Raw genomic sequence first — 21,192 nt, 5'->3', positions numbered from 1 at the left:
TGATATTTGTGAAAGTATAAAAATATTTTCTATGGGAAGGGTTTTTTTGAATATGAGACAAAGTAGGAAGAGTTTGAGTAGTTAATAAATTATCATGGGTTATGGAAGATGTAATTGGCATTGTCAATTTTCACATTGAAAGTGTTGTTAGTTGTGAAAGGGTATGTTTTAAAAGGATATGACCATTTATAAAGGAGTATATGCTTAAACGGGTTTTTATTTGATATCACATCATATCAATTGTACATTCAACATTTATATATATATGAATATTTATCATATTATGGATATTTACATATTCCAAATATTCTGAATATCCGCGAGTATATAAACCTTGTTGATTATGTTGGTATCAAAACCACATTTTATGATCATGGGCCTTTGGTCACAGCATTAGCCACACTTTCAAAAAAAATAGAGTTTCTCTAGTTTTGACATTTGTAACAAAGCAACAAAAAATTACACCTTGACCATTAAAACAAGAAAGAAAGAAAGAAAACATGTAGCGCATATATATATATATATATATATATATATATATATATATTCTATGTGATTTATGGACTCTGGAGATTGACGACTTCTATGTCCATGGGATATTTTTATGAGGCAGCCCCACCCGGAGGGATCACTTCCTGTTGGCTCAACCACAAAGCCTAACCCCAAGAGTGTTAAGATAATTGAACCTATGACATCTCAATAACAAAGGTGCTTTAACGATAGGCACTCGACCAATTGAGCCCCTCGGGGCTATATATATGTATATATAATTAGCCTCGAGGGTTAGCTCAAGTGGTCTATAACCATAGGTGAAGTTCCTTGATATTATTGCTAGTTGTTGTTGATCATGGGTTCGATTGTCTTCGATTCCCTTGAGGCGAGGCCTCCTAATTAGGGTTGACAGTTTACCATTCATGAAATGTAGGGAAATACTCCAAGGTTTCACATGCTTTCATTCCAAGTAGTCTTTAAGTGCAACTTTTTGGAAAGTTTTCCAGTTTATTTTCCGATCTCATTTTTCTAGAATCCGGCAAGGAGTCATTTAAATCACAAGTTTGAGGGTGAATTCTTCATAATCGAAGTGCCCTAAGGGTTTTTTAGGGTGTTAAATCCATATATGTAGTCAAAAAACCATATATATATATATATATATATAATGTGTGTGTATAATAAAAAACAAAACAATAATAATAATAATAAAAATCAAAAATAAAATAAAACGCAGTGCAACTGCCTCTCGACTGGCCACCACAGTCGGCTTTCTCCACCACGGCACAGTCAATTATTTCTCAGCATCTTTGCGCTATCCCACTACCTTTGCCATGTCATCCTTTCTTCCCAGTTGTTTGATTCATCTTTTCCATGTCATCCCATTACCTCTACCCTGTCGTCCTTTCTTCTAAGTCGTTGTCTCGATCAACTTTTCCATTAGCACACTCGCCAGTGTTGCCAAAATTAGCTACCTGTCTCTACCACCAATAACTAGTCCTTGCACCATATCACTTCCCAGCCACTGTCGTACCACCCATTCGTGTAGTTGTCACCGTTGAAAATGCCATCGTTACACTGAGCACGGGTGGAATTTGACAGGAAAAATTCCCTTCAAATATAGTAAATTATTTTTCCTACCCATATCAAATTTGACAAGTGCTTGAGATTTGAAATTCCTACCCTAACACTGAGGAAGGGTTGCCTATCTATTAGTGCTCCGCAAATTCTTGTGTGGAATATTGGATGCCAAGATAATTGTGGTCAAAGTTGCCTATCTATTAGTGCTCCACAAATTCTTGTGTGGAATATTGGATGCCAAGATAATTGTGGCCACCATTTTGAGGATAAAAACAAAAGTATGAGAACTTAAGAGTTGCGCGCTCCAATTCAAAGATGGATTAGTTTAATGAGGTTTCGTTTTTGCTTGTAAAACAATGGAAATTCAAGCACGATTTTGATAAAATCCAGTAGAATTTTTTGGAAATCTGGGTTATAGTCGTCAAGCTTTAAGATTTTGGGTGCCCCACGGGTTTTTGATGGTGTTGAATCCATTTTCCCCATAAAAACAAGATTCAAATAGTCCTAATATATAATTACAATCCCATTTTTTATAGAGTCGGTTTAGTCCAACTATTTTGTGAGGAGTCATTAATGCCAAAATTAATTACAACACACACAACAACCTCTCTATTGCTATAGTGCCTTTTGGATATGTTGTTGTTTACCACCATAATTTTTAAGTACCATGTTAACTAATGTTAAATAGTTGTTGACCATTGAAAGGTTATAACAATCTAATAAGATTAAGGAGTGTATGTAGTTGTGACAAAAAAACAATAGTTATAAAGGGTAAGGATTTAATGATGTGGAATTAAACAAGTGTGTCTAAAGGTATAGAAAAAAGCCCACAAAAGAAAAAGGAAAATTTAAAAAGTTGTTATAGTGAAGGTGGAAAAAAAAAGTATTAATAATGTGGAATTAAACTTGTTCCGCTTCATAGATTTACCGGAGGGGTTGTAACAAGATCCCTATAGGGGCAACTCGCTTAGAGTGGCCAGGATGCCTTATGATATACGGGCTCCTCCTTGTTCTTTGGGTTTTTCTTCCTTGCTACCCCTATTCGGCCGACTTGATATCCCTTTTTTTTCCATCCCAAAGTGTGGGTAAAGGTATAGAAAAAAACCCACAAAAGAGATAAGAAAATTTTAAAAGTTATTATAGTGAAGGTGGAAATTTTTTTATTAATATAAGTATATCAAGATTGTAAACTTAGGGGGATTATTTCAAAGATTATATATATATATATATATATATGAAATTTTAAAGTATTATGTTTATAAGGTTGAGTTAGAAGGGATAATTAAAAAAGTTTTAGGTATTAAAAAAAAAATCAACCTAAAAGTATAAAAAAAAAATTTGAAAATGACAAATGGAAGATTTTCCTATAAGGATTTTTCAATTACAGATTAGTTACACTAAAAGAGAGTATCTAAGGAAAATACATCAATATTATAATTAATACAGGTAACAAGGAAGAGCCCTGAGGATTAGCTCAAATGGTCGAGTTCTCGTCGCTAAAGCACCTCACTAATGGGAGGTCGCGGGGTCAATGCTCCTTGACAACCTCAATGTTAGGGCCTCGAGTTGGCCAGTGTTCGTGAGAGGAAAAAAACTGAAGGCAAGTAGGGCGGGCGTGTTTAACCGAACTAAGTTGAGGGGTGTGCACCAATGTTGCAAGTGTACAATGTGCGATGAGTCATAGTGTTACGAAACCAACTCACAAAAAGATAGAAAAGATAGATCCACGCCTTAGAATTCAGCCTCTTCGAGGGGGCAACCTCCTTTACATTACACAAATGAATGATTCCTTGATGATTCAAATGACAAAACCTCCTTTCTATATATAGGAGTCTAAGGAGTCACAAAGTAACCCAGCCGACCTAACAATAATAATATAAAGGCACAAAAATAACAATAGAGGGATTTTATGGGGCACAATAATAACAATATGGGGACAATAGGGGCACAACAATATTAATAAGGGATACAACTACAATAGTAATGGGGCAATCACTAGTATTATAGGGACCTAACATGCCCCTCTCCTTCAAAAAAAGTGTTGTCCTCAACACTTGAGTAGTTCTAGATGCTTCTGTATAATCCTCCCATGTGGAATCTTCAACGGATGAGTTCTTCCACTTGATGAGATACTCCGAAATTGATCGATTTCGTAGCTGTCGAGTTCTTGTTTCTGTCACTGCTTCCGGTTCCAATATAATTTTTCCTTCCTCGTCAAGTTTGGCAATATTGTTTGAACTGGGAGCTTGTCGCCTATAACCTTCTTTAGACATGAAACATGGAAAACTGGCTGCACTCGAGAAGCTGCAGGAAGCTCCAATTTGTATGCCATAGTACCAATCTTTTGCAACACCTTGTACGGACCATAATACTTTGGTGATAATTTAGTATCCTTCTTAGCTTGCTTGAGGGACATTTGTTTATATGGTTGTAGCCGTAGGAATACCCAATCACCTACATCAAAACTTCTTTCACTGCGATGTTGATCTGCCTGTTGTTTCATTCTATTCTGCGCCAACACAAGGTTATCCTTTAAGAGTTGGAGGACTTGTTGTTGATGCTCGATGTGATGTTCCACTGCTTGAACCTTAGAATTTTCTTTTAAATATGATGTGATGGATGGTGGTTGATATCCATAAAGTGCCATAAATGGGGTCATTTTTGTTGTTGTATGGAAGGACGTGTTATACCACCATTCAGCTAGAGGCAACCATTTGACCCATTGTGTCTGTTTATCAGATACAAAGCAACGAAGATATCCTTCCAAACATTTGTTTACTATCTCAGTTTGCCCGTCAGATTGAGGATGATAAGACGAGCTATGAGCTAACTGAGTACCGAGACAAGAAAATAATTCTATCCAAAAATTTCCAATGAAAATGGGATCTCTGTCACTTACAATAATCTTTGGGTTTCCATGTAGCTTTTGAATTGTTTCCATAAATGCAGTAGAAACTGTACTGGCTTTAAATGGATGTGATAATGCACAAAAGTGTGCATACTTGGTGATTCTGTCAACTACCACCATGATGACACTCTTTCCCTCAAACTTGGGTAAACCTCTGATAAAATCCATTGAAACCTCCTCCCAACGTTGGCTTGGAATGGATAAAGGTTGTAATAGACCCGAGGTCTTAATTGTTTCAACTTTATTTTGTTGGCAACCCAAACATTCCGCCACAAACTTTTGAATATCTGATTTAAGGCCATCCCAAAAAAATTCCTTCTTAACCCTGTGGTAAGTTTTTAAAAATCCTGAGTGCCCTCCTAAGGGAGAAGTGTGCAATTCCATAAGAATATTTTGCTTGAGTTGGTAATTCTTACAAAGGTATAAGCGATCTTTGTACCATAACGAATCATTTTTCCAACTAAATGTATCAGATGTATTGGAATCTTGTTGTAACTTTCGAAGAAGTGCCCACACTTCTTCATCATTCTTCCATTCCTCCCTTGCTTCGTTTATCCAATCTGGTTGGATAATAGAAATGGCGCACAACAATGCTTCCACATCCTCATCCTTTCTTGAGAGTGCATCTGCCACCACATTTTGCTTCCCTTTTTTGTAGATGATTTCAAAGTCATAACCCAACATCTTTGTGACCCACTTTTGTTGCTCTTCAGATGATAATCTTTGTTCTAAAAAGTATTTAAGGCTATCATGATCCGTTTTTACCTTGAAGTTTCTTCCCATTAGGTAGGGTCGCCATTTCTTAAGTGCATGTAGTATTGCCAACATTTCCTTCTCATAAATAGCTTTCTGTAAAAAATTTCCCTTGATTAGAGGACTTTCAAAAGCAATGGGTCTTTCATCTTGCATTAAAACAGCACCAATTCCATTTCCTGAAGCATCACATTCCACAATAAAGGTTTTTGTGAAGTCCGGTGTAGCTAAGACCGGTGCTTGGCACATTGCCTCTTTAAGATGTTCGAAGGCCTTTGTTGCTTCTGGAGTCCATGAAAATGCATCTTTCTTCAATAATGTTGTTAGAGGTGCTACTATTCTCCCATAATTCTTAACAAACTTGCGATAATACCCTGTCAACCCGAGAAATCCTCGCAGATGCTTTATGGATGTGGGGATTTTCCATTCCTTAATTGCTTTAATTTTGCTAGGGTCTACCTTAACTCCTTCATGAGATACAATATGACCCAGATATTCCACCTCTTGTACTCCAAAGAAACATTTTGATCTTTTTGCATATAATTGTTTCTCCTCCAATAGTTGTAGCACCCTGTCAACATGTTCAACATGATCCTTCAAAGACTTGTTGTAGATTAGTATATCATCAAAAAATACTAACACAAATTTTCTAAGGAAGGGTTTGAAAATGGAATTCATCAAACCTTGAAATGTAGAAGGTGCATTAGTAAGGCCAAAAGGCATGACCAAAAATTCATAATGACCCTCATGAGTTCTAAATGCTCTTTTTGGAATGTCTTCAGTCTTCATTCTGATTTGATGATATCTTGAACGAAGATCCAACTTGGTGAAGTAAATTGATCCATGCAATTCATCCAGTAATTCATCAATGACAGGAATGGAAACTTATCTTTAATAGTGAGCTTGTTGAGCTCCCTATAATCCGAACACATGCGCCATGATCCATCCTTCTTGTGCACCAATACTATTGGAGCAGAGAAAGAACTTTGACTAGGTTGAATTATACCAGCCTCTAGCATTTCTGCAACCATACATTCAATTTCACTCTTTTGGGCATAGGGATATCTGTACGGCCTGATGTTTGGAGGAACACTTCCTAGAATCAGATGCATAGCATGATCATTATCACGAATAGGTGGGAGACCTTTGGGAGTCTCAAATACCTTGTAATGATTGTCCAAGACTTTTTGGAGATCTGGAGAAATAGATGATTTCGATGTGGAAACATCTAGCGAACATAATTGTGCAATTACACCTCTTTGTTCCTTTTTTAGAAGCTTTGTCATACCGTTATAGCTGATTATCTTTCCCGGTTTCCCTACAATACCCCTTAATTCAACTTCCTTTCCTTCCACAGAAAATTTCATGAAAAGCTATTGAAAATTAAAAGTTATTGTACCCAAGAATTGTAGCCATTGGACTCCTAGTACAACATCAACACCTCCCATTGGAATGGAAAGCATTGGGCTAGTCAATACATATTCTCCCATGGATAACTTGATATTATGGCACTTTCCAGAGAAATTTATTGTTCCTCCATTTGCAACCATCACTTGACACTTTGGTGCTGGATATAGGAAGCAATTCAATTCTTTTGCTACTTTACAATGAATAAAATTGTGTGTACTTCCTGAATCAATCAACACTATTACCTTTTTCTTCTTGATTTGTCCTTCTATCTTGATGGTTTGAGGAGTGGTAATTCCAGCCAATGCATTACAAGATATGGTCGGATTCATTTCTTCTTTATCTAGGTTTTGTTCCTGGAGTATATCCTCTTCTTTTGACCTTTGTTGCTTCTTTTCTTCTTCCTCTTCACAATCTATGTAGAATAATTTCTTCTCAGCACACTTATGACCTTTAGTGTATTTGCTATCACAACTGTAACAAAGCCCTTTTGCTCTTTTTTCTTCCAATTATTGTGGTGTCAACCTTATAGGTTGTGGAAGACTAGGGGCAACAACACTTCCATCTTTATAGTTGTGAGTGGTATGCTTCCTGGATGCCATAATTTTGCTTTCCGTTTTTCTTGCTAACCTGAATGCCTTCTCTAATGAATCAGGTTCCCAAAGGCGAACATCATGTTGGATATTATCCTTTAAAGTCCCTATGAACACATCAATCCTATGCTCCTCTGGAATATTTTTTACCCTTATGTTCAATTTTTGGAACTCCTCAATGTGCTCCATTATTGAACTCTTTTGTTTGATACTTATCAATTGGCTAAAAAATGTGTTGCTTTTTGTATCCTCATAATATGTTGTCAATTCTTCCGTAAAAATTGCCCAAGTGATAATTTGTTTATGAGAGCAAAGCCATTGATACCATACAAACTGATTTGGTTCCAAATATAAAGTTGCAATACACCTTTTGTGTGTTTTGAACATTATTAAGATCGAAAAATTGCTCCATCTGTAATATCCATGTTGCGGGAGCCTTGCCATCAAACTTCCTCATATCGATTTTTGGAATATGGTGGATCTTCAATCCAACATTAGAGTCTATGAAATCATGATTAACATTTCTTTTGTTCGCATCATGAGTTTCCTTTACTACCCTTTCACCATTAGTAAGTATTTCTTGTAGAAAATTTGTCAAATCTGTCTTCAAATCTGCCATGCCTGTCTTCAAATTTGTGTTCAAATCTATCTTCAAATTGTCCATATTAGCTTCCATACCATTCATGTTAGCTTCCACGCCATTTATCTTAGCTTCTGTTAGCTTTTGTGAGAGTGACATTTGTTGCACTTGGTCTTGTAACTTTGATATATCATGTAGCATTTCTTCCTCTTCTTCATGAGTCATGCTAGAGCTTTGAGGTTGCTTACTAGGTGTTTGCATTTTCTTTCCTCAGGGCATCAGTTACTGATAATAATTCTCTAGTATGCCCTTTGAATTCCTTCAAAATAATTTTTCAAACCAAGCTTAAGCAAGAATTTAAAAAAATCTACACACCTTTTTTCACTTGGTAGGAACTCGATATTGCCTCTGATGTATCTCTGTAATTTCGGATCATCCAGTTTTGAAATTGTGATCTGTAGTAGCCCTATATGTCTTCTTTCTAATGCCACCAGTCTGATCCAAATTGGATTCTCCAAGGAAGAGTCATGTCAAATCTCCCACAATGACCTGATTATAGACTAGTTCAGTAGAGAGAACTTGTACGACGTGCCATGTGTCCCTGTTTCGACCTTTGGCTCTAAAAAAATATACAAAAGAAACTACAGTCCATCCTCTTCCTGTACCTTCTAACGAATTTCAATCCGATGCTCAGAGAGAAAGTTATGACAATTTTCCCCAGGTCATTTGTTTGGAATGTAATTCAGGAGTCTGAAAAAAGATCAACTTCCTCAGAACATATCTCTGCAAATATAGCACGAAAAGATCTAAAATTCGGAACCGAGGTTCAGTGCAATTTCGTCTCAAATGGGTTTTTTTTTTAGCTTCTGAAACATCGCAGCAAAAAAAAAAAAAACAAAAAACAAAAAAACAAAAAAACAAAAAAAAAAATTGTAGTGAAAATACCACGATGACCTATTTGGAGCAGTGAAACCCTAAAATCCAAAAGCTCTGATACCAAATGTTATGAAACCAGCTCACAAAAAGATAGAAAAGATAGATCCACGCCTTAAAATTCAGCCTCTTCGAGGGGGCAACCTCCTTTACATTACACATATGAATTATTCCTTGATGATTCAAATGACAAAACCTCCTTTCTATATATAGGAGTCTAACGAGTCATAACCCAGCCGACCTAACAATAATAATATAAAGGCACAAAAATAACAATAGAGGGATTCTATGGGGCACAATAATAACAATATGGGGACAATAGGGGCACAACAATATGAATAAGGGATACAACTACAATAGTAATGGGGTAATCACTAGTATTATAGGGACCTAACACATAGTAGTGGGCACGCCCATAGCGACGGGTGCACACCCAACACAGTGAGCGCGTGCTTGTAGCAACTAGGTAGGGCTTGCGAACAGGTGTGCAGACACGACGTGTGGATGGGCAAGGAACCAAGGCAACGTGAAAAAAGGTAGGAGTGTGTGGATCCGGCGGAGGGTGTCCACCCGACGTAGGCAAAGGTCGACTCAAGTGAAGGGGCATTCAACACATCGGTTGGGCAGGTCGGTTAGTGTTCACGTCGACCCATGGGATGAACGGATGTGTTGCTTGGAAATCACATGGGCAGACAAGTGTATATATTGGAGTGAGGAGAACTCGTTCAAGGCATCAACCAAACGAAGTTCGCAAGTTCTGAACCTAACAGAAGTGTGACGGGCTGGAGGTGAAAAAACTATGCGGAACAGTTTAGGGTCGCGAGGCTTATAAAGGTGCCACAAGGCATGCCAGGGCGCAGAAGCGCGACCGCATGCAGTAGGCAGGGCGGGCAGTGCAGATTCTTAATGGTATTTCTGTTGAACGAATATTCAATGTTTCTCCATAGTGCGAGAACACTACATTAAGTGTTGCAGAGCCAGGCAAGAGGTGTGGGAAGGTTGCATGAAGTGCTGCACAACTAGGACGAGGTGCAGGCAAGCTGCACAAAGTGTTGCACGGGTGGGAAAATGTGTAGGCAGGTTGCAAGAATTATTGTACGACCAGGCAAATTTGTAGGTAGGTTGAACAAACAGTTGCACGATTGGGCAGGTTGCACGACTTTGGAAAAATTAGGTGGACGAGTTTTTGGGTAACCAAGCAACTGCCACAAGAGTTGTAAAATTGTAACTTTGTATATTATTACAAAAGTTTTATAATAGTTGGGGCAAACTTGTTTGTGGAGTTTCTCCCTCCCTTCATAACTTGTGTACACTATTGTTTATGGATGTTTCATGCATATCACACATTTTATGAAGTGAATGCTAATAAAGATAAGTGAACTTGAATTAATAGTATTTATGTTGCATGTATAAGAAAGAAGTGAATACTTACAGAAACTTTGTCTAAGAAAGATAAGTGAACTTGAATGAATGTTATTTCTGATGCATGAATAAGAAAGAAGTGAATACTTAAATAAAAATTGACTAAGTGTTGGAATATGAGTAGTTCGTAAACTTGAGTAGTGGTGAAACGAAAAAGTTAGGCGGTGTCGCACGACGCTCACAATTGGACTTAGAGTTGTCACTAGCGTGGGGGCGTGAAAGATGGTATCAAAGCTTGGTTCAGACAAGACCGAGCTAGCTTGAGAAGTTGGTCGCAGTGTGACATAGTTTGACAGGGGCAAAGGCAACAAGTTTGGGCCAAGTTGAATGACAAAACGATGACAAGTTGGCTAGAGTGCCATGGGAGAATCTTGCAGACCTTATATAGGTTGAGACGCATGAAAGAAGAGAAACCAAGGATTCAAGTTGAACTTGAAGTTTTGGAGAATGAAGTTAAAGGAGAGCTTCTTCGACTTGGATGGGCAGTGGCGCAGGATGAAGCTATTGATTGCGATGAAGAGGAAGTTGCGATATGTGAAGAACAATGTGTTGCGGAAGTGCTAGTGGAAGAGGAGGAACTTGGGACAACATTACTTGCCCAGGTTGAACCAGATTTGTGCACAATGCAACCATTGGAGGAAGAAAGCACTCATGGAAATGTAAGTATTGTTGTAACATGTGTTTCGTTGAAGCTTTTGGAAGATGGGCCATATGCGGAGATGGGCAAAGAAAGTTTTTGTTTGTCAATGTAATGGACAATCTTTCAGTGGGAGATTACGATGAGGCCTTGTGCAGTTGGGCAACTTGGAACATTGGTTGTTGCAGAACTTGTCTGAGCAATATGTGACCTTAGAGCAAAAGGTGAAAATGCACGTGACAAGCGTGAAACATGATGAACTTTTCAATGAGTGAGTCATGCTTAGCCAAAAGGAGAATTGGTTAAGTGCTCGGCATGACTCATGGAAAGAACAAAGGAAGGGCACACTGGACCGAAGTGAAGGTAACACGATACTTAGGTGGACTTCTTCATTGCAGTTTCGTTGAGGCAAAGAGGTAGTCTTGGGTAGACCTTTAGTGGGGGAGGCAACAATGATGGAAGGGAGTTGCGATATGAGGGTAGGGCGACCAAGGACACCAACCTGAATGAAAACAAGTATGTGATGTTTGACGTTGTGTTGGGTCTTCTAGAGTGGACAAGTTGGGCAACTGAAGTCATGGGCATCGAATTGAAGAGAAGGGTGCATGGCAGACACCGTGCAGAGGCATCAATCAAGAGCACTTGTAGAGATGTCACATATGGGCATCAAGGAGAAGTGTTAAGGAAATAATGTTGGGAAAGGTGGACTTGTCGATGTGACATGAAGGCATTTTGCATATGAATCGATGGGTATGTTGGACACCTTTGAACAACAAGGCCATGGTCATTTTTGGAGGAGACATGGGCAACCTATGAGAGTGTTCATGTGACGAAGACGGCAGAGGCAGCTTGCGATGGCACTTGTGACCAAGTCAATTATTTTTTGTCAAAGTGTTGGATGATTATGGTTCATAGGATCTCATGATGACTTAGGAGTGTTGCAGTTGATGAAGACTTCATATCATGGTGGTCTTGGAGTATCTGGTTCATTGAGGAACTGAGGTCAATTTGACACTTGACTTTGATGCGGTATGGGACGCATACCTTGGACATAGTATAGGATATGTTTGTGAGGAGTGACTTGATGAATGTGATAGAGACGAGACATTTTGGAGTTGGATGGAGTTGCAGCGATGGAGGTGCCTTGATGGGAGAACTTGGGCATGGGTTGAGTTGTTTGGACTTAACCATCCTTGATGGACATGGATGTTGTTAGTCTATGACCATGGGCAAACCATGGACGAGATGATGAGGCAAGTGTAGACTTTCCCCTTTGATAGCATTGACTGGAAACATATCACATATGAGATGGAGTTTCTTCATGGACCTCGATATGGCACATTGAGCATTGGATTGATGGGAGAAGTTATTGATAGAGTTAAGGATGTGATAGAATGTTGGAGAAACAACTAACGTAGGCATGAGGATGTGCATTTTCATGGTTTGGGTGTGATGGTTGGATTAGCTACCCAACTAGTTCGAGTCATGGGGCGACCAAGTGCACGAATGCATGGCAAAGTTGAGTTGGAGTATTGCAGCAACAATTCACATGATGAAGATATATGGTGGATCGACACGATATGAGTTATGACTGTAGCATGCAGCTGAGTTAGAGGGAGCAACCTTCCACGAGATGAGGTAGTATGGAGGATTACGACAAGTTGTGGCTAATGGTCGTGGATTGAGGAGTCTTTCCCACATAGGGTCATGGAATTTGATGGAGGTTCATGTGATGGAGGCAAAGAGATCATGCGGCATGGGAAATTTGATGTTGGATCTGGTGACACTTTGCAACATTTGAACATAGCGATGGATTTTTTCGAGATGATGTTGTTGAGGGCGACAACCTTTTTAGAGTGGGGGAGAATGTTGGCGAGCGCCCGTGAGAGGAGAAAAAACGAAGGCGAATCGGGTGGGTGCGTTTAACCGAACTAAGTTGAGGGACACGAGCATGTGTTGCAAGTGTGCAATGTACGACCATTCATAGCAGTAGGCGTACCCATAGTACCAGGTGCCCACCCAACACGGTGAGCACGTGCGTGTAGCGACCAGGCAGGGAGTGTGGAAGGGTGTGCAAACGAGCATGCAAACATGTCATGTGGATGGGAAAGCGACCAAGGAAACATGCGAATGGGCAAGAGTGTTTGGACTTAGCGGAGGGTGTCCACCCAAACGTAGGAAAAGGTCGACTCAAGTGAAGGGGCGTTCAACACGTCGACTGGGCAGGTAGGTCAACATTCAGGTTGACTCATCGGTTGAATGTATGTGTCGTTGGAAAATCACATGGGAAGACAAGTGTATATATTGGAGTGAGGAGAACTCGTTCAAGGCATCAACTAAATGCAACTCGCAAATTCAAAATTAAACAAAAGTGTGACAGGCAGGAGGTGAGCAGACCGCGTGGAACAGTTCAAGACTGCAAGGCATGTGAGGGAATTGCAGGGCACGATAGGGAGGTCACGTGCAGTAGGCAAGGTGGGCCATACCCCTGCCTAAGCTGGGAAGTACGGATTTTGAACAGTCTTTTTACTGAACAAATATTCAGGGTTTCTCCATAGTGCAAGTAGACTACACAAAGTGCTACACGATCAAGCAAGAGGTGTGGGCAGGTTGCACGAAGTGTTGCACAACCAAGAAAAGGTGTAGCCATGTTGCACGACTTAGGTGGATGAGTTGATGGGTAACGATGAAACTGCCACAAGAGTTGTAAAATTGTAACTTTGTGTATATAACAAAGGTTTTATAATAGTTGGGGCAGGCTTGTTTGGGGAGTTGCCCCTTCCCTTCATAACATGTGTACAGTATTTTTTATGGATGTTTCATGGATATCACACATTTTATGAAGTGAATTCTAATAAATATAAGTGAACATGAATGAATGTTATTTTGGTTTCATGTATAAGAAAGAAGTTAACACTTAAAGAAAATTTGAGTAAGTGTTGGAGTAGGCATAGTTCGTAAACTTAAGTAATTGTGAAATGAAAAATTTAGGCGGTGTCGCACGACTCTCACAAGTGGACTTAGAGTCACCACTAGTGTGGGGGCGTGACACTCAGGGTTAGGCTCTGTTAATAAGTCAACGAGATGTGATCCCTTCAGGTGGATTTGCCTACATATTTCCTCGGAAAAAATACAAGCAATAAGGAAAATTATATTAACATCAATTTGGCAAATCAATTATTCATTCCAGAACAAAATATAATTGAGAATAAAAATGTCTCTTATTGCGAAGGAAAATACAAAATTAAGAACTTGCAAGTAATAATTGATGATTATGAATGTATATCACAATTCAATGTCGCAACTATGTTTAATGAGATATTGACATAATTCTCAGTCTACCTTGGTTTAAAAAATTTGATACATTCATGTTAAACACGGAGGAAAAAAAATGTTGTTTCCCTATAAGAAGAAGATGATCACATTCCAAGATATGACAATGAATCCAAAAGCAATAATACCTTCATCAAAAGACTATAAAGATATTTCAAAACTGATACTTCAAGAGAATCAAAAAACAATTTCAAAAGAAGCAAAAAGAGCTTGAAGAAGTCATCTACAATAAAAATGAAGAAATTTATCATTTAAAAGGTCATAGTCAAAAACTACTTGTACAGGTCAAGAATTGTAAAGCTATGAAGCACAAATTAGAACAAGAAAATGAAGCTCCCAAGAAGAAACTCAATGGAATTTTATCAGAAACTGAAGAAAAAGGAACAAACATTAATCCAAATAGTATCATTATTTAGAAAGACTCGAATCAAATTGAAGTGAAGACATACTCAAATGTTGCAGTTCAAATGACAAAAAAATGAAGAGAAGATCCAGTGATTGACCAAGCACCATTTATGCATGAAAAAAATCAAATACGTCAAGTAAATAAAGAAATCACTACAAACAAGATAAGGGAAAATCAAATCACAAGAACTCCATATCGACACCCAAATCATAAAAGCAGACACCTAAATCATTCGACATATCCATATCACTCAAGCTAGAAACAACTGACTTATGTTCCAAAGAATATTGATGCCAACATAATCTAGTCTTATGATAATAGTCCATCTCGAGTATCTAATAATCGGAAGGTTCCATAGAAGATTGATTTGGGATGGTTAAAACATTGAATAGTGTGAAAATTTTGTACCACACTCAAAAATTCATATCGTCCTACATCATCAAGAATGATAGTTCCAATATTTGAGAAAGATGAGAAGCTTTTCATCAATAAGCTTTGAGGATAAAGTGTTGGACCAAAGATCACACTGGGGGGGGTTGAATTAGTGCGAGAGCAATTTAACCATTTCACAACTTTTAACAAACAATTATATAACAATAATCCATAACCATTTGTAGCATATCAATAAGTATAAAATGCATCATCATATCAACAAAATATCATTAGCACATCAAAGATCCATCACATCAACACAAAGAAATTGTTGTAGTGGCTACAAGCACCCTCCAAAATTTTGCCTTAGCTTCGTTTTGGAGCCTCCCTACCAACCATCCTCAGTGATCAAGGAGGAACTTGTCAGTCCAGCATGAGCGGAGTCTTCAGTGGTTCAAAGTCGAAATAATCGTCAATGATCATTGGTCGATGAGGTATTGAACTTTACCAGCTTCACCAATATTCGTCGTCAGCATTCAATGTCCGGTGTCTTCAGCTTCGACACTGATGTTTATGGTTCAGGTTGTCCGGTGTTGGTTTCAGTTCCATCGGTGATGTCAATGGTTGATATGGTTTTCATGGTGTTCGAAGGATAGGGTTTTTTACCTAGTTGTCAACATGTGTTTGTCGTCAGTTCTGTCGGGGTTTGGTTGTCGACACGCTTTCATCGTCAGTTCCGCTAGGGTTTGGGTTTCCAAAAATGATCCATGGTTATTATCATATGGGTTTGATGTCACATTGTGACAATTTATTGTAAAAGGTCTTTTTTAAGAACAAAGTGATGTAAAGTCTTAAGGACTAAAACCTAAGACATTGTACTAAAAACCTATAACTAAGACCTAACATTACAAATTTATGGTGGAAAAACAAACCCTAACCCATTAACCTAAATCTAGAATCTAAACCATGCTTTAAAATGCATTAACCCTAAAGTCAAAACCCTCTCGACCATGTTAAATACATTGCAAACCATATTAAAACACATAAACATTACAAATAAAACCCACAGAGCTCTAACCGCGCAAGAGAAGACCACAATGGTTACGAGCTCATGTGAGCATGTAGGAGGTCGCAGTTAGACCACAACAGGTAACTGTAACCGCATCGGAGTTAAACATCAACATGTGAACGGAAATCGGCTACGGTAAGCAGTTGTCCAGGATAACCGCGCGGAAACCAAACAGTCACAGGTCATGTGACAGCTAGCGGTATCGCCAACATTTAACGTAAATGACGGAGCCCTAACCGCAGGGTTAATTCAACTATACACACATGCTATCAGCGCTCCTCTTCCCATCGGGATAATCCAAGGTGCAAAGTGGGTTTTTATGTGTTATTTTGGGTATTTGTAATTACACCTAGGCCATGTGACATTAACTCATAACCAAAAAACCCTAATTTAACCCCCAAAAGTCGACTAATTCACTCCTAAACTCAGTATGAAGGAGTTCAAATGCATCTAGGGGGTTATAAAGGCAGTTTTGTTCTTTCAAGATGAAAGGAGTGGTTTTGAGTTTTTGTATGCAAATTTTGGAGGATATAGGCTATTTTGTTTTTAGTGTAACAGGAGCATTTGAAGTCGGAATTGGGAACCGTGATAGGCGTTGGAAAGCTAATTCAAAGAGCTTTCTTGTGACAGTGACTAGAAGTGCCTGCGTGCATAATCAAACTGGTTAATTTGATGTGTAATTGACCTGCTCAGATTCAATCCTAATAAAGCAATCGCCCATCTTGAAAGCGGACCTAGAGACGTAGTCCATCAGGGACGAACTCTGTAACCAATCTTGTTGTCTGGTATCACTGTGTTTTGTTGTTTTTCACTTTTGTTTACATCTTGCTTATGTTTTAATTCTGTCGTCAATTCATCCCTTTTTAGTCGATTCTCACGGTTAAAGCACTTTAAGTTAACATTTGATTCACTGATGGCATTAATCAATTCTACTTCAGTTTAACATATGATCATTTCAGATCATATAATTTGGTATCCGAGCAGGTTATGTTTGTAGAATTTGTTAGTGAATGTTAACTAGGTCAAAGTCACAACGTGGAGAAGGAATCCTCGATGAGATTGATCCAGAGATTGGAAAGCGAAGAGTCGCTCATAAGTCGACCATGACAGGATCTGATGGAGGTGAAACCCCTGAAACTAAGATGAGTGAGGAACAATTTCAGCAAGCATTCTTGAGTATGCAACAGATGCTGGGAGAACTTTATGAAGATAAGAACGCGAGAGATGCAGCTTCTTCTTCAAAGACATCGAATAAGGACAAAGGTAAAGGAAAGGCTGATAAACCTCCTTCACCTATGTCATCTCCATCGTCAACTTCTTCTTCTTCTTCCAGTGTAGAATCTGAAACAGAAAAGAAACCTAAGAAAACATTTCTTTTGAAACTTGATGTAAAATTTGAGCTACCTATTTATGATGGAGAAATGAATCCTAAAAGGTTAGATAACTAGATTAAGCAGTTAGAAGTGTACTATCATATTCAGAACATTTCTGACGATAAAACAAAAATTCAGTCAGCTACACTTAGAATGGGGGCAACAACTTTAATCTGGTGGGAAAGTAAAACTCAAATAGATGTAAAGAAAAAAGTAAAGTCATCTCTTCATGGTCTAAGTTTTTATAAGCTCTTAGGAAACAATTCTATCCTTTAGGATACATGCAGCAAGCTGTTATTGATTGGCAGCATTTGAGGCAAGGTAAAGGGCAGAGTGTTGAGGAGTTTACTTAGGAGTTCATAGAGAAAGCATTGTGTTTGGTATTTCATTGGATACACATGAAACTTTGTTAAAATACATCGGCATTTTACATTCATATTTTCAGCATACATTGTTGATGTTTAATCCTGATGATTTTGATGAAGTGTGTGTTCAAGCCACACATATTGAATCAGGTGGGAGGCCATTCAAGTTTTCACCGCAATCATCCAAAGAGTTGGAAATCAAGGATTCCAATGATAGTAAGGGGAAGAATAATTCGAAGAGAAAGAAATCAACGATAGCTCAAAAGGAAAGACCTACTTGTTCTCATTGCTAGAGAATTGGTCATGATGAATCTAGGTGTTGGAAAATTCGTCCTGAACTTAAGCCCAAAAAGTTCCTTAAAGAGAAGGATGAAAAGAAAGTAATTGCAGCAGTCTAGAAAGATCTAGGTTCTGATTCAGGTGATGAAAGGAGGAGAACTACCATAGTTTCGACAGGTAAAACTTCTAACACTGATTCAAGTTTGAATACTATTGCATCTTCATCAAACATAAATCCTTCAAATGAGGATAAAAGAGTTGAATTATTTAACATAAGTATAATTTCTAAGCACACAAAGATAGATACAATGTTTTGTTGGCATTATGATGCATGTGTTGTACTTGATGGCAACCCGCTCATAGAAGAATCACTCACTTATATATATATCTACAGAAGAGATATCAGATGTGATAGAATACATGTGATGCAGGATAGCTCAAAGGAATCAGATGATAGTTCTCAGTATGACAAGTTAGCTTTGCCATCAAGTCCAAAGAGGGAGATTGTTGGCATTATCATACAAGTGTTGTCCTTGATGGCAAGATGACAGATTATAGTACAGCAGGTCAGTAGCAAAGAATTGATGATCAGACTACAAAAATGAAGAAAGAAGAGTATATACGCAGGTTCACTATATACCAAGTCGCGTACATGTGCATGTTATACGCAGGTTAACTATGTACCAAGTCGCGTATATACGCAGTTTCGCTATATACCAAGTAGGGTATACACACAGGTTCACTATATACAAAGGTGCGTATAGACGCGGGATTGCTGATCAAAAGTCACATATGCGTATGCACGCACTTTCATGCACGGAAAAGCGCGTACATGTGGGAAAGCTTATTTTTGGGTCCATGGTATTTAGACCTATGGTTTTAGTCCTTGGTATTGCGTCCGAAGTGTTGAACCCAGGTATGGGTCCCTAGTATTGGTTCTAAATGGTTTTGGACCATGGCATTGAGTAAGGTCTAAGACTATAAAAGGAGAAGAAGATCATTATGCAAATGCAATCTTGAGAAGTGATGAATATCTGATGAAGTGTGAGATCTAGTATGCTAGTTATGGGTTTGTGATGCTGTGATTGATCTGAACCAAGGATGCACCCATGTGAATGATGATGAACGATGGCTCGAGATCTTAAGGCTTGGAATGTTTTATCATTATATGGTTTGATTATGGATAGACTAGATATGAATTATTGACGCATGTTTTATTGTATGAATGTTATGATCTGAGTATGACTAATGTCTAGAACAACTGCAAAGTTATGAGTAAATATTTGTAGATCCGTACGCAGGTTGGCTTTGGTGAAAGCGCATATGTATGCAGGTTTGATTCATCATAGTAGCGTATACATTATGAGAAATGATATTTGAAGTTGCAGTTGGATCTGGCTATTGTTGCAGAGTTCTGTTGTCTGTTCTGTGTTCTGGTGATTGTGTTGTTGACAGGGTTTCAGTGTTTCAGTAATGGGTCATTCATAGATTGATGATGCAGGTGTAGTTGATGGGTGTTTTGCAGTGGTGATTGATTTTGTGCTTCAATGTTGTTGGTGGGTCTAGTATGAAAATTGGATGAAACATGGCCTTCAAATTATGGTGTTGTGCTTCAGGAGTATCCAATCTGAAAATTTATGAAACGTGGTACCTGGAGGAAAAAAGATAAGGTTGTATCCCTCTGTAGGTCGGAACCTACGTACTAGTACAAGAGCTAAGTGGGTGGCAAATCCCTTCCAGTAGCAGCTGGAAAACGAGTGAAGATTGGAGCATTCAGTAGGCCGACACCTACGTACTAGTAAATGGATCGGCTAGTACAAGAGCTAAGGGGGTTGTAGCTCACTTCCAGGAGAGTCTGGAGAACGAGAGAAGGTTGTAGCCTTCTGCAGGTAGAAGCTTGTGTACTGGTATAAGACTGCACCAGTACAGAACTATTGTATAAAGAAATTTCTTATTAAAAAGAAGATTGAGACGACTTGCAGCAGGTGGTTTTCACCCACATTGGGTTTCCACCTTACATCATGGTGTTTATGTGTGCTTCTTGTGTGTGATGATCTGCTCTATTTCACTGCTCCTGTTTACTGTTCATATGGTTAATAATGTTCTGATGCACTCATTAAGGATCAACTAATTGAATCATAAGTTTACTGGATATATGCTTGTTGCATTACACACAGTTGCGTATACACGCGGTTTGCCTTAACTGAAGTAGCGTATATGAATCTTGACATGGAAATGAAAAAGTATTACTGATTCACCCCCCCCCCCCCCCTCTCAATATTATTTCCAACAATTGGTATCAGAGCAGGTCCTTTGTTAGAAGCTTGATCGCTTGAAGGAGATCCGTAGATCAATGGGAAAGAAGCTTAAAAAGAAAGCGTCTAAGAAGAAGAAGACATATCAGAAGAGCTATGATAGTGGGAGAATCAATTGGGTAATATGTGGAAGAAGCACTTCAGATTTAGAATCACTTCAGAATGAAGATGAACAAGCAAAATAACTAGCAGGTATGAATTTGTTATACTCTGGTGATACATTTTTTGAAGATGATGAAAGTGATAGCGAAACAACTGAATTTGCTCTTATGGGTGAGCAAGAAAGATATCAAATAGAGGGAGAATTTAAAAGGCTTACACACAAAATTAGAGATCAACAAGATCTATTGAACAAAAGGGAATGTGATTTCAAAGAAGAAGCTACCAAACTAAAAGCTCAATTAGAGGAAGAAAACAAGGTAAGGAAGTTATTCAAGGACAAGAAAGATCAATGTCAAAAGTTGCTGGATGAAGTGAAATCATTAAGAAATGAAGTCAATGAAAGGAGCACAACAATCAAGAAACTCAGAGATAGATCGAGTTACTATGAAAGTCTTGAAGCTACGATCCTCTCGCTAAAAGAAGATCTTGAAGAATCGAAAAGGCAGAATAAAGAACTACTCCAAGCTCCTGAAAAACAAGAAAACCAAGTTCTTGAACTAAGACATCAGTTGGAAGAAGGAAGAAAAGCCGAAGAAAACGTGAAGAAGTAGTATCATGAAAAGGAGGAGCAACATCAAGTTGACGTAAATATTCTAAAAGATAACTTAGAAGAAAAGGATAAGCTCTTACGATTTCAAGATAGTACTAAGATCTTGGATGATATTCTTAGTAGTCAAAGGTCTCCTGCTATCAAAATTGGCCTTGGTTTTTATGAA

Source organism: Pinus tabuliformis, chromosome 5_2 (genome assembly GCF_031772625.1).
Source record: "Pinus tabuliformis cultivar Carrire ecotype Pingquan chromosome 5_2, CPIR1, whole genome shotgun sequence".
In the NCBI taxonomy this organism is placed as follows: domain Eukaryota; kingdom Viridiplantae; phylum Streptophyta; class Pinopsida; order Pinales; family Pinaceae; genus Pinus; species Pinus tabuliformis.
This window is presented reverse-complemented; position numbering follows the sequence as displayed.